At 37.4% G+C, this 14,166-nt stretch overlaps 2 long non-coding RNA genes across 2 annotated transcripts; one reads left to right on the top strand and one right to left on the bottom strand.

Annotated features, from left to right (window-relative positions):
- Window positions 1–4,505: 4,505 nt before the first annotated feature.
- On the top strand, window positions 4,506–5,310 carry LOC147523493 (uncharacterized). Its single transcript, XR_015196498.1, has 2 exons — window positions 4,506–4,775; window positions 4,943–5,310. It is a non-coding gene; the product is annotated as an uncharacterized LOC147523493 (long non-coding RNA).
- A 6,359-nt stretch (window positions 5,311–11,669) lies between these two features.
- LOC147523492 (uncharacterized) lies at window positions 11,670–14,130 on the bottom strand. Its single transcript, XR_015196496.1, has 3 exons — window positions 12,924–14,130; window positions 12,171–12,496; window positions 11,670–12,087 (listed from the first exon to the last, which is right to left on the bottom strand). It is a non-coding gene; the product is annotated as an uncharacterized LOC147523492 (long non-coding RNA).
- Window positions 14,131–14,166: the final 36 nt, after the last annotated feature.

Genomic DNA, 14,166 nt, shown 5'->3' with positions numbered 1-14,166 from the left:
TGCTCATGAAGTTCTGTACGAAGTCCCACGCTTTAAACTCTATCTTTCAGTTCTCAATTAATAAAATGAGTTCCAATGTCTTCATCGGCTTATCCCAGACAAAAAGAAATCTAGAACAAAGTTAGAAATCATGGTCCAATGAAAACTACGTTTGCAGAACAGAGAAGTATGGCAGGAAGAGATATTTCATCTTACTTTTGTTCCACTTGTGCTTAGTTGCTTTTTGAAAGTAACTTCACATATATCTATTGTGGAAATAAAGACCTTTCAGAATTTCTTCGCCACTACTGATGTTACTTAACATGGAGCTTTCACTTAGTGCTACTCTTCTAAACTCTGATTATGAACCTTGAAGCTCTATGCATAAGCATGTGTGCTATATGGCGGTAAGGAGGTGGTGTGGAGAACTCTTCGCTCCACTCGCTATAAACATATATTTGTTCTTTCACTCGCTTGGTTCAACATAATATCCTTTCTACTTGGAATATTGTATAGTGGAGAATGTCAAGTCGTCAACCAAGCAAAGTTGAGATTCTTATGTCTTTTTCTCCCACCAAACAATTGAAAATTGACTACCAATATCACCAGTTATAGTGAACATTTATAGGGGTAGTAATAACCATAAAAAAAATAATAGTGGTAGTAATATATATGTAGCTCTGGTATCATATTCTTTCGAGTTAGCTATATAACTTAAAGCAACTGTATGTGTGAGAAGCTGAGTGTGGGAACCTCTGAGTATGGGAAGTATGAAGAGGATCGTATTCATGACATGGGAAAGGAGACTCACAGGTGAAGGGAATGTTGTTAGTCTCGGCCGTGTACAACAAAAAAAGGCGATTAACTGGTGGGACGGATTGGCTGCTGTACGGCGGTTATTGTGGAGGTTCAAGTCGCAATGGAGACAGTTCGGTAAATCTAACAGGAATAGCATACGATTTAGCTATGATCTGTACAGCTATTGTCAAAATTTTGATGATGGTATCCTTCATCATCTCTCAACGGATCCTACCTCATGACCAATTGGCCAGTGTCACCAGTGTTGTGTCTTATGTATTACTACAAGACCGTTTAGTTTATACTCTGTGTTTAAACGTCTATAAATATACCGATTTGGATGATAGGTACGTGTGACGATCAATCCTCTGTTAGAAAAATGATTTGCTCAAATCCATTTAAATATGAATGAGTAGTTTGTCTCCCAAGTTACCCCACTTAAGATGAAATGGGTTTTTCAAAACAAGACGTAATGTGAGAAAAACCTTTTCAAAATGACGATTTGTTTGAAACGGTAAGATTATGCCGAAAAGGTGCGACCTTTCGAAATGTCAATGGTTTGAAACGAAGATCATGCCGAAAAGGTGCAACCTTTTCGAAATAGGCACCGGTTCAAACGATCTTATATGCCGAAAATGGTGTGTCCTTTCAAACATGTGACTTTTCAAAGAGTTGTTTACTTTTTCCCAAGAGTCACTGTGTTATTTCGAAAAGGCACCACTCACCTATAAATAATGGATGAATTTGGAGAGAAAAATACACCAGATCACACAGAGTTCTGATCTTTCTCTTTTCCCTCTGTTCTTAGTCAAATACTATGTTGTGTTCGCTGAGTCTATAGAATTGAAGTGCTAGCTTTCTATAGAAGGAAATCCGTTCTATCTTGGGAGATAGTTTCCCATTAACCTTCAAGCACCGTGAGGGAGAAAATCTGTCTTAAGGACATAGTGTATCTATACTAGGCTCGGATTTAATTAAGAAGTACAAGACACTTACAAGACAAAAGGTTTGTATAGTTTGGTAATTGGTAAAGAGTAAGTACAATTAAGTTGTAAATTCCTAACAACTTAAGACATATTTTTTTTTCTTCTTCTTCTTTACCGAACAGAATTTGTTTTTGTTTTGTTTTCTTTTTTTGGTTTAAGGAAATAACGAAGGTGTGTTTCTATTTTAGAATAGAAATGACAACACCACCAGGTTCTCCTATTCATGCTGTTCCTATTTCATTTGTTAGACCTACTAGTTCGTTGAATGGTATGAACATTTTGGTCCCCGATGACGACCTTATGTTCGTAGAAGTGGAACTCAACAACTACGGGTGTCTACTAGCAATGGTGGATACTGGTTCAACTCATACGTTAATCTCTAAGTATGTATCCGAGGCTATTGGATTGAAACTCGCAAAATGTACAGGCTCTATGAGAGGCTTGAACCAAGAAGCCGAACCGGTGAAAGGACTCGCTTTGGAAGTTGACATTAAGATGCACAACTGGCGAGGAAAGGTGGACCTGATGGTAGCTCGCTTAGACCATTTTCAAGTCATTCTTGGAATGGACTTCTTGAAAGCAAACAAGGTGGTGGTAATGCCACACTTGGAGAGAATTAGGATCCAAGATTCCGAGAATCCTTGCTTCATTCCAGATGTTAGGAATGGCTAGTGCTAAAGGGTTCTAAAAATATTGTATTATTTGTAAGATGTATGCATTTTACTATTGCGCCAAAGAGTGCCAATAAAGAAGATTGTTTAAGATATTGTTCTGTAAGCATACTTGTAAGCAAAATTGAGGTCTTAGAAGTGTTTCGACACTATATGAATGATATGTGACATTCTTTAACAAGACGCCTCACTTGAAAAACATATATCTAAATGGTTTTCTAATTTATTGACTTTGTCATGAGAAATTAAAAAAATGTGGGGGATCATGTATCTTCTTGAATTAATCAATTCAAAATTAGAAATTTGTTGAAGCATTACTCAAAAGACATCAAATGTGGTGTTTTGCTCTAGGAGAGATGCATAAATTTCAAAGAAATCCTTATAGCAAACGTACATAGCAAGGTCCACTATATATGGAATCAGAATTCATCAGCGTTGATCGAGAGGCTGTAGCGGTTTAAGTGACTTCAAACTTCTTAGAGGATATTCCAAATCGGGCTAAATGCGGTGTGTGTATACATCGTGATGACAGCCAATCTGCTATTGGTAGAGCACAGAGTAGCATGTATAACGGGAAGTCTCGACATATACGTCGTAGACATAATACCGTTAGACAATTGCTCTCAAATGGAGTTATCTCAATCAACAATGTAAGGTCAAAAGATAACATTGCGGATCCGCTTACAAAAGGTTTAACAAGAGAGCAAGGAGAAAGATTATCAAGGGGAATGGGCTTAAAGCTTTTGAGATAATCAACCAAGAGTCATCATAATGGAAAAACCAACCTAGTTGACTGGAGATCCCAAGATCTAGGTTCAATGGGCCAACTGAATTATGTTTGTGACTCAGTTAGCACTGGGGAGTAATATTATACTCTAACCCATTCCTATATAAGACAGTGCATATCTGCCGCGAGAACCAGGATAAGTCAAGCTTTTAATGATTTACTATATCTTGGAAAGTTATGTTATCCAAGTGAAGTATTGCAGGATACTTTTTATAGAAATCACCTATGTTAGTGCGAAGTGGGGCCGCTTCTATGAGAATTTTAAAGACAAATGTCTCAAAAGCACTATCTCGAAACCAAGAAGTGTTCAAGGCCAAAATGAACACAAACGTGAGAACCAACAAGATTCGAGGCGATGCTGGCGTGAAGATGATTGTCTAGGTTTATACAAACGGCCGACAGGTTCAAGGACATTAATTGAAGTCTACCGATCGTCCAATTAAATCCGATCGTCTTTCACTAAGGCAAGTTCAAGGCCTCCCATGCTACTTGACTCGACGGTATCTTTTCATTTGTAAAAAACGAAATCCAATGTTTATGATAGAAGAAGCCAAATTTTCATTCATGTGGGGATTGTTAGAAAAATGATTTGCTCAAATCCATTTAAATATGAATGAGTAGTTTGTCTCCCAAGTTACCCCACTTAAGATGAAATGGGTTTTTCTGAAACAAATGCGTAATGTGAGAAAAACCTTTTCAAAATGATGCATTTGTTTGAAACAGTGCATTATGCGAAAAGGTGCGACCTTTTCGAAATGTGCCTTTGGTTTGAAACATTGCATCATGCCGAAAAGGTGCAACCTTTCGAAATAGGCACCGGTTCAAAAAATGCTATATATCTTTGAAAATGGTGTGTCCTTTCGAAACATGTGACTTTTCAAAGAGTTGCTTACTTTTTCCCAAGAGTCACTGTGTTGTTTCGAAAAGACACCACTCACCTGTAAATAGTGGATGAATTTGGAGAGAAAAATACACCAGATCACACAGAGTTCTGATCTTTCTCTTTTCCCTCTGTTCTTAGTCAAATACTATGTCAGGTTCATTTGAGTCTATAGAATTGAAGTGCTAGCTTTCTATAGAAGGAAATCCGTTCTATCTTGGGAGATAGTTTCCCATCAACCTTCAAGCACCGTGAGGGGGAAAATCTGTCTTAAGGACATAGTGTATCTACACTAGGCTCGGATTTAATTAAGAAGTACAAGACACTTACAAGACAAAAGGTTTGTATAGTTTGGTAATTGGTAAAGAGTAAGTACAATTAAGTTGTATATTCCTAACATCCTCCACTTCAGATTTGTCTTGATGGTCTAATGTAGGAAGCATCTCAAATTTAGTTAGTTGTGCTATGCATGATCATGTACCATCACCAAGTGTCCAACTTTTGTTGCAACTTTGTAAGCTTTTACTAGATATTTTCAAAATTTTGAGGGTGAGAGATTCCAAATATGATTAGGACTAAAGCTACCGATCAACTTTAGAAACAATTAGTAGTACTGGTACATCCTTCTTCCAGTAGGATTTGGCATGATGGAAGTGTACAGACTGTGATAGCAAGTAAGTAACTATGGCAGACCTGTGTTTGATCCAAATTTGGGTCGGTTAACCTGTTTGAGTTAAATAAGGAGATGTAGTTTTGTTCCCCTTTTGCAACTACTACGTCAACTTTCGTAGGTCTTACTGATCGAGTTTTACCATCTTCTTTTTCCCCTTTGTTGCTGAAGCTGCGCTAACAGGAGAGATTACAGGAATATTCAGCCCAACATGTACAATCTCGAGATGCATGGAGAACGTGGATGCTACTTATCCGCAACAAAATACCATCTTCTTACAGTTTATCCTATTTTCCTATTGATATTATTGGCGTGTTTAGTGATCTATATTCTCTACAAGAACAAGAGAACTCCGTTATGGATAACTTGTACTATGGTTATGGCTTCAGTCTTAATATATGAAAGTTGCTACATGGGGATATGTGGACGCAGGATACATAGTCAATTTGAATGTCGGGGAGATGTCTCTTTAGGATACTAGTTTGTTATGAATAATATGTTTACTCTCTAATCTTGATGATGAGAGTTTCATTTACTTATTTCCCTTTTATAGATGATCCACTAATTATCATACTATTGTTTTGATTGTTTTGTTTTATCATACTATTAAGGGCATGTGAAAATTTTGAAGTTTATTGCCTTGCTATTTAGGATTCTATCTATTCTTTTTCTGATTGTAATTTAGGATTCTATCTATGCCTCGATTTATATCAAAATAATACCATTAACGATAAACAAATAAAACATATAATGGGAAATTGAGAGAGAGGAAAACATATTAAGGTGAAGAAATTAGTGTGGCAACTTCTAGCACATAATAATGGAGATAGTAGAAATACATAATACTCTGGCTATGATTGGAAGCAGAGAGCATGGTTGAGATTAGATCGAAGAGTTCGACTATAGAGTATCTTTAGGAAGCACTCAGAGAAGCAATTGGCCCTGGTGGGAAGTGAGAACCATCAAGTGCTACAAGCTCTCCTATCAAGTATATCAATATGGGTTAACGAACATTATCCCCCCCCCCCAATAGATGGGAAATTAGCGTCTTTTCTCCAAATATACACAAAAAAAACACGGTCAACCCAAGTTGATTTTTTTTTTTTTTTTTTTGTGTACTTAGAGGAAGACCCTAATTTCCCCATCTAGTAAAGGAGAAATCATCTAGTAAGGGAGAAATCCTAATTGGCTCATCTAATGAGAGGTAATACTAGTTAACCCTATCAATATTCATGGCAAGAGAACTCATTGGATAACCTACAAATGGCACATCTGGGTAGCTTCAGTCTCTAAATTTCTGTCGTAATACTTGTTTTCCTTGCTGACTCGTTATTTCCAAGATGTGTACATCACTACATCCGAATAGGTTCTAGAACTAACATATTTGTGTTGGAATATCTATTACATTTATTATGTTAATCTTGAACCTGATCACACTTTTTTTTCAGCAGGTTGCTTTGAGTACGCATCAATGAACTAGATAATTGTTATCAATCGCTGAATTACATAAGCCGTCTTAATCCTCCAAGCACGATCACCTGACACTAGATGCATTTATGCCTTTATGGATAGCCTCAGAGCCAGCCACTAAGGGCGTGCTTGTTAACCCATTTTCCCGCTGGCAAATCCAGATTTTCCCACTTAACAGTGCATTTTCCCCTGCTTGGTACCATTTTAGGACTTGGCAAATCCTTTTCTCATTTGCCGGCAAACACATCACGTGACCCAATTTTCCCACTTCAAGCGGGAAAAATTTATCCATCTCCGAGATGGATATATTTTGCCAGAGGAAAATCGCCCAAAATTTTCCCACTTCATTTGCCAAATTGAATCAACCCTAGGTCGCAATCTCTCGTACTCACTCTCTTCTCTCACACTCACTCTCTCTCAGGTTAGCCGCAACTCTCTTTTCCTCTTTCTCTTTTGAAATTTTTCAGAAAAAATCAATTTTAATAACTGTGATTTCAAAGTTTGTGTAGAGATTCACACGGTTTGTAAGAAGATTGGAAGAAATATTGGTGGTGTTCCTGAATCTGCCGATCTGTTTGACCAAAGAAAGCATTGAGGTCATTTTTACTAATTATTATAGCTTGATATATATTTTTTTTCTTGCTGTTGATCTGCTTGTTGGGTGTTGACTATTTTGTTTTTGATTTTTAGCTGTTAATTATTTGTTTATTTTGATTCGGACTTGATTAATTGTGTCCTGTTATCATCTCAACTTCTGTGTCTGTGGTTTGTTAAAACACTTTGATGATAACATACATGAGAAGCGAGAATATATGATTAGGAGAAATAATGTTGAAAACGAATACACATCAAATCTAAATATGGGAAGGAAATAGATAGTCTTGTTATGATAAAGAGAGAACGAATCTTTTAGTCGGACACCTTTTAGGCACCACGTCGATTTTCCACAGATGTAATGTTGATGCTTTTTTATCGACCAGAAAAGAGAGTGCTCGACCGGAACAACGACCAACAAATACCGTAATTACATAGATAACTGCTCCTCTCGGTCGAACATAAGATTCAATCAAGTGTTATTGAAAATGGATGGCAAGGAAACAAGAAGCTATATGTTAATAGTTGATATTTAGCCCAATGAGTTTTAAATGGGCATGTAAGATACACTTGGAAGGTTGAGATATGCAACGTCTTGGAGAAGTAAATAGTAAAATGTTGAAAGAAGGTATGATATTTTTTGAAAACTAATTGAGGATGATATCGACACATAAACCATTATCAGTAACAGCTAAGCAGATGTCAGATATGCCTGACATGTTACACGACATATTCCTAGAGTATTTAGTGTGCCAGCTACCTTCAACTTTCAAGTGTAAAAGCACTACTCTAACTTAAACTAATAAATATCATTTCTAATTTCCATTTTCATGACCGATCTGTTGACATGTCAAACACATGCGCATGTATGGGGAAACCCACTTCTAATTGCAATTATATATGCATTGCCCTGCAATATCTACGTTATTTCAACCTGATGCATAGGATACTTATTAAGGATAGTACAATGATATCTCCTACTTTCCCCTTTGAGACTTTGCTAGTGAGCATCAACAATTTCTAACGATCCCACCCAAGATAAGACCTTAAACAACCAAAATAATCTCAAATATGGCCAGAAGAAAGAAAAAATTGTCTGATCTGTAGATATAATATTTTAACTACCTGGAATCATGTTATAATTCAAATCCTATGGGACTTGATGATAGACATTGCTTTGGTTTCTCTAGAGCTGGTTATGTCTCCATGTTGATTACCTTCCGGGGTTGGTAAGCTTCGGGCCAGGCATACAGTAATGTGGGTGCTTAGGTTTCTCTTGTGCGATGTGGACAAGTTCGATTACTTGTTTTTCTTTCTAGTTCCATTGGAGACTTTCTTTCTTAAAAGGCCGGCTTATTACGCTGCTTACTTACCTAACGTATACGCTTACTCACTTTCTTTCAAGACAAAGAGGATAACGCGCTTCTTACACTACCACTTCTAAGAGACCACTCTTCTACTTTGAAAGCGCAACAGCTAACCGGTTGCTTGGTACCAAGTGATATTTCATACTTTCATAGTATTCGAGATATCAGATACTAGTACCTAATTATTTTCATATATTTAACTGATCTTTTAAGAGTAAAAAACTGTTGGTTTAATTTTAGTAATTTATCATAACTTGAGTTTTGCATTACTTTTATCGAACAATGATGCGCTCATTACTCGACCCTGTTGCCTTGTCCCGTTATCCGAAGAAACATAAGTTTATGTCTTTGGGCGAAATAGAGACTTAAAGCTCATAGAGAAAACCTGCTAAAACAACAATGCATGCTGCAATTTAAAATCAGAATGTCACGCTTCATGTGCGTGTATGCTTAGTTAAAATGGAACAAACAATAAACATTGTTAAACACTTCAAATGCGGACTTAAAAAGGAAATTGATCATATGATAAAATTTCAACCGCCTATTCGGTCCAACGACTTGTTGGTTTAAAGTGTCCAACAGCCTGTTGGCCAATTAAGATCTCCAACAGCTTTTGATAGACTATATTTGAAGTCTGCTTGGCCAAGTGCAGGTCAAGGCAGGATAATTGGTACCACATTCTACTGTTTTGACTAAATTTACAGAAGTTGTAAACACTATGAGGCTTGTCTGTACTTTCACTTGCACGATGTCGGTGATTGTTTCCTATTGTGTTGAGAGCAATTTGACTATTTGAGACTTTTATAATTGAGGAAAACATTAGAAACTCCAGTGTTACTTGTATACTAGACATCTGAGACTGTAATTATTTGGTGGCTACAAGAACCTTTTATGGTCCATTAAATATTTTAATGGGAACTCTTGCCACGTCTGTCACATAAAGCGGGTGGAATACCATAGATATGTTAGCACAACTTTGTGTTTCTCACACACCATCGAATTTCGAACTGTCATCATCACCATAAAAAATTACACCAATAGTCCAACTTAAAAGAATTGGTTCTGGCTTACACTGTAGAAGATCAAGTTTAATAGGCTTTAAGTGTTTCAATCTTCGAGTCATAGAAGTTCTATGACGAAAAGATGAGATATTGGGGTTCGGAGGTTTGACTCTCTGATGGTTTGTTGAAGTCTTTTTTCTTGATCTTCTTGATGGGGTCACTTTGTTCAGAATGACTTTATATTATTGCTAGTCATTTAGTATATATGTATTTGTATCTCGACTTTGTGGATATTTTAGTTGTTATTTATTATTACATTTTATGAATTTGTGTAGAATGAGGAGAACTACACGTGAGCGTAGGGCAGCCGCGACTTTGGTGGTTGTTGTTATTGCTCAAGCTGTGATGGCATACTACGATTGGTGGTATAGGATATATATGACTAGGCGTAGGGTTGTTAGAGCTATACAGGCACCCGTACCTAGGGCTCCGCGTAGGAATATGGATCTACAACGGAGTGTTGTGTTGAGGAGGTTTTATATGGACAGTGACCGCTATTGTCATAACATGTTGAGGATGAATAAAGAAATGTTTCGTCGCTTCTGCCTCCGTTTGCGCGGACTTGGTCTTAATGACAGCCGGTATCTATCAGTCGAGGAGCAAGTCGCGTATTTCTTGTACACAATCGGGCATGACATGCGACAACGAAATATTGAGTTGCAATTTTTCCGCTCATGTGAAACAGTTCATCGTTATTTCCATGTGGTATTGCAAGTGGTTTTGAGGTTATATAGAGAAGTGGTCAATAATGCTACCGTTGCAAACTCTCCTAAGCAGTGCTCGGAAACAAAAGAATGGCATAAGTATTTTCAGGTTAGAGAGATATAGAAGCATGTTGATGTCCATTCTATTAAACTTTGACTTATAAAATTGCCGTTAATAACCATTTTTGGTTTTAGGACGTTGTGGGTGCTATTGATGGTACTCACATTGCTACCAAAGTAGATTTGGAAGACCAGGGTAGATATCGTAATAGAAAGGGTGTCGTCAGCCAAAATGTATTGGTTGCCTGTACATTTGACATGAAGTTTACTTATGTACTTGCTGGATGGGAAGGTTCCGCCCATGATGGTCGAGTCTTGAGGAGTGCCGTATCTCACAGTCAGTTTCTTTTGAAGGCAGTCAGTTATTTAGTAATCACATAGTGGCCGAAGCTTAAAGATGAAAATTCTTGTCAGATTTTTAATATCTGAAGGAGTTGTTGTTCGCTCATATAGTTTAAAGCCATTTTATAGTGATCAAAACTTTGTAAAGGCCTGCTTGGTACCCCTAAAATCATTTAAGCAAAATGTACTTTTCAAACTTCAGCTGGTAAGAGCAGAAGCTGCAATCCAAAACCTATGGATTGTTCATTGGTACAAAGCCAAATTCAAGTTCCCGGCCTATACTTGCACAATGAAATCAGGGTGGTTGTGATGTTTTCAGGGTCAATGCCTCAATGGGGTTTATTGTGCATTTGTGTCTCTCGGCAGAGGGCTTTGCTGCTGCCGCCAAGTTCAAGTAGTACTCGACGTTAGAATGGTAAGATATGGTGCAAATATTCCATTTAAAACTGGTGCAGTGACTAACAAACCTGGTTTTAAAGTGAGATTATTTAAACATCATTAAAACATTGACATCTTTAGCAGAAAATTAAAAATAAAACATACACGTAACTATGCAAATCAATATAACGTAACATAGTTACTTGATAGGGTCGAACAATGGTCAATAGGTCAAATATTTTCCATGTCACTCACCCACTTAAATGAACCCAAATATGGCCACTTGAGAGATCTCCATAAAGCGATATAGATGTGTGAGCCTGCGCTAGTTTATTCAGAACCCAGAAGTCACACAACGAACAAGCAGCCTCCTAGGATGACAAATCAATTACAAAGGGCGGGTTGATGGAGCAAATTAATATTACAAAAGATTCTTCAGACTATTTGTGGTGCTCAACAGAGTGAGTAGTTCGCCCATCAACACTCTCACTTTATCAGTTTTAGTTGGTCATCTTTACCTCTAATCCAAAGTCTCCTCTTCGCTTCGATTGTCAAAACACACAGAAGACACACACACACACTCGCCTACACTTCACACAAAGATCGACACACTTCACACACTGCAAAGACACCCACACACACTCGCCTACACTTCACACAAAGATCAGACACACTTCACACACTGCAGCACACCACACACACTCGCCTACACTTCACACAGCATCAGCACACACTTCACACACAGCAGCACACCACACACACTCGCCTACACTTCACACAGCAGCAGCACACACTTCACACACAGCAGCACACCACACACACTCGCCTACACACTTCACACAAAAAGCAGCAAAGACACACTTCACACACACAGAAGACACACCACACACTTTCGCCTACACACACACACAAGAAGACACCACACACACTCGCCTACACTTCACACAGCAGCAGCACACACACTTCACACACAGCAGCACACTACACACACTCACCTACACTTCACACACAACAACACACACTTCAACAAATATGAAGTCTACTGCCATGAATACTCCACTGCAGGGAATGAATACTCCACTGAAGGGAGGGAGGGGGTAGTATCATCAACCACACCAGAAGGTTCACCAAGTCCACCAACGTTTTTAGCACTCTCAACTTGTGTACCACCAAAGCTTTCACCAAGTACACTTTCGCGGCTTGTGGAGTGTCACCAACAACCGCCCAAAGTTTTCACAAACATTCTGAGTATGAAGTGAGTAGTCATTCCCAAAAATTACACAAGCTTCAGCAAAATAGGTAAACATCCTCCCTTTTAGGTGTCTCGCTGCGGGATGTGCCTATAACAATAAACAATTTCTAACAAGCACGCTATGGTTATAAACATAGTAATAATTTGTTACAAGATAGTCAAGTAAATTACCCTGAAATACGCATCCCATGCTTGACGATCAACGTCAATACACTTGGTTTGTTGGTTGTATGAAAAACCAAACTCAGTACTCTCGAGAAGTTCTTTGACAGCTATGTAATCTCTCTTCAACGTTTTCATCCTAGAACGTACATTACCATCCCCAACTGACGAGTTCAATCGTTGATTCAACTCCCTAGTCATCATGGACAAGGTCTCACTCTCCCATCCATTATTTGATGTTCTGCCCATACCATTTACAGTATGATCCAACAACAATTCAATTAGGATCTTATCCATCGTGGGAGACCAACGGGTATGCTGACGATTTGCCATAACTACGAGAAAAAAAAAGTTAAATGTGAACTAAAATAATTGTCCAAGAAGTCTGGAATCTACAATAAACCCTTAAAACAAATCAAATGAGGGAACAAAATTGTCGACACTCATTCAAATTAAAAAATAATAATAATAAAAAATAGTCCAACGTTAGATTAGGTTTGTATACTATTGGAAAACGACATTTTTGTTTGTTTTTGGTCAGTAATATATCAACAAAGAGACAAGTTCCAACAGTAGACAGTAAACAATTGATCAAATAAGAACACACACTAAAGAGAAACTCTTCTCTCGACAAAATACAACTCTATCAATTAATCAACCAAGAACAACAAATTCATTCAAAAACAGCAAAGAATAAAATACAAAAGAAACATAACTTTTCAAATGAAGAAAAAAATGAGTGAAACCTGGATAATTTCTCACCTTGATTGAAGAAAGAGATGAACCAAATCTCCTTGCGAAATATGTTAATTCAATCACAGTAAAATCCAAGGAGAGAGAGTTGAGGCGGCTAACTTTCACTTCACATAGAGAGAGAGTGAGAGAAGCTAATGAAGGAAAACTAGGGTTGAATTCATTTAACAGTAGATTTGCCGAATGTTGGGTTTGCCAAATTTGTGTTATCAAGCAGAGGAAAATCTGACAAATGAAATTTGCCAATCGTTTGCCATTGACGAAACAAGCAGCGGCAAATCAATATATTTGCCAGTAAATTTTGAAGTGGGAAAATATTTTCCCATTACATATTTGCCCCTCAAGTGGGAAAATTTAACAAGCACGCCCTAAGTAGAATTAGATCCAAACTGGCTAGGTCGCTACTCCTCGCCTTTGATACATATTCTTTGCCACGCATCTTCTATGTATGTAACATGTCAATTTGTACATCCCATAATAAGAGCAAGTTCAATGGAGAGATGTTAAATTGGGATGCTAAAAGGTGCTACATAGACTTTTTAGCTTTGAAGTGCTAAATGATACGGACGACATATTTTTTGCCGTCCATCCATTATTTTGTAACTTAAGTTGAATTTTTTTTAGACGGACGACATAGTTTCTCCCGAACTTATTATAACAACTGCTAGCGAAGATTTTAACTTTGGCTGGGTTTTTTACTCTTTCCAAATTTAAAACTCTTTTAGCTGCCCCATTGAAATGACATTTTTGTAGTTGGGGTGCTATACTTGTATTTAGCAGCTTATATACCCTCCATTATAATTGCTCTGAACGTATCTTCTACCCGCAAACTAAACGCATCCTGAGAACTGAAGTATACATGGGTATTAAAACTTACTTTTGCTGGTCACGTCGGTTCCAATATCAAAAGCTTCGTTTATGGGGTTTGATTAATTTTTCACTTGCTTCATGACATAAGCCCATTTGCATTCATTCTTTTATTTCGGCCCAATATTACAAAGCCCAAACTAATAACTCAAAACATATCTGATCCAAATAATTCTGTTTTTCTGACCTCCAGTGAACAAACTAAAGTCACTGCCAACCAAATCTCGTACTCATACATTTTCGTTAGTTTTGACACATTTAATCAACTTAATTTTAATTTCTTCAAAATCACCGAAAACACACTAACTAGATCAAACAAATAAAATAAACGGACAAACTAATATAAAATTGTGCGTAAATATGTAAATATATAACATTTACAAAT

This window comes from Coptis chinensis, chromosome 1, assembly GCF_015680905.1.
Source record: "Coptis chinensis isolate HL-2020 chromosome 1, ASM1568090v1, whole genome shotgun sequence".
NCBI lineage: Eukaryota > Viridiplantae > Streptophyta > Magnoliopsida > Ranunculales > Ranunculaceae > Coptis > Coptis chinensis.
Note: the sequence above shows the minus strand (reverse complement) of the source record. Positions and strands in the feature narration are given on the sequence as shown.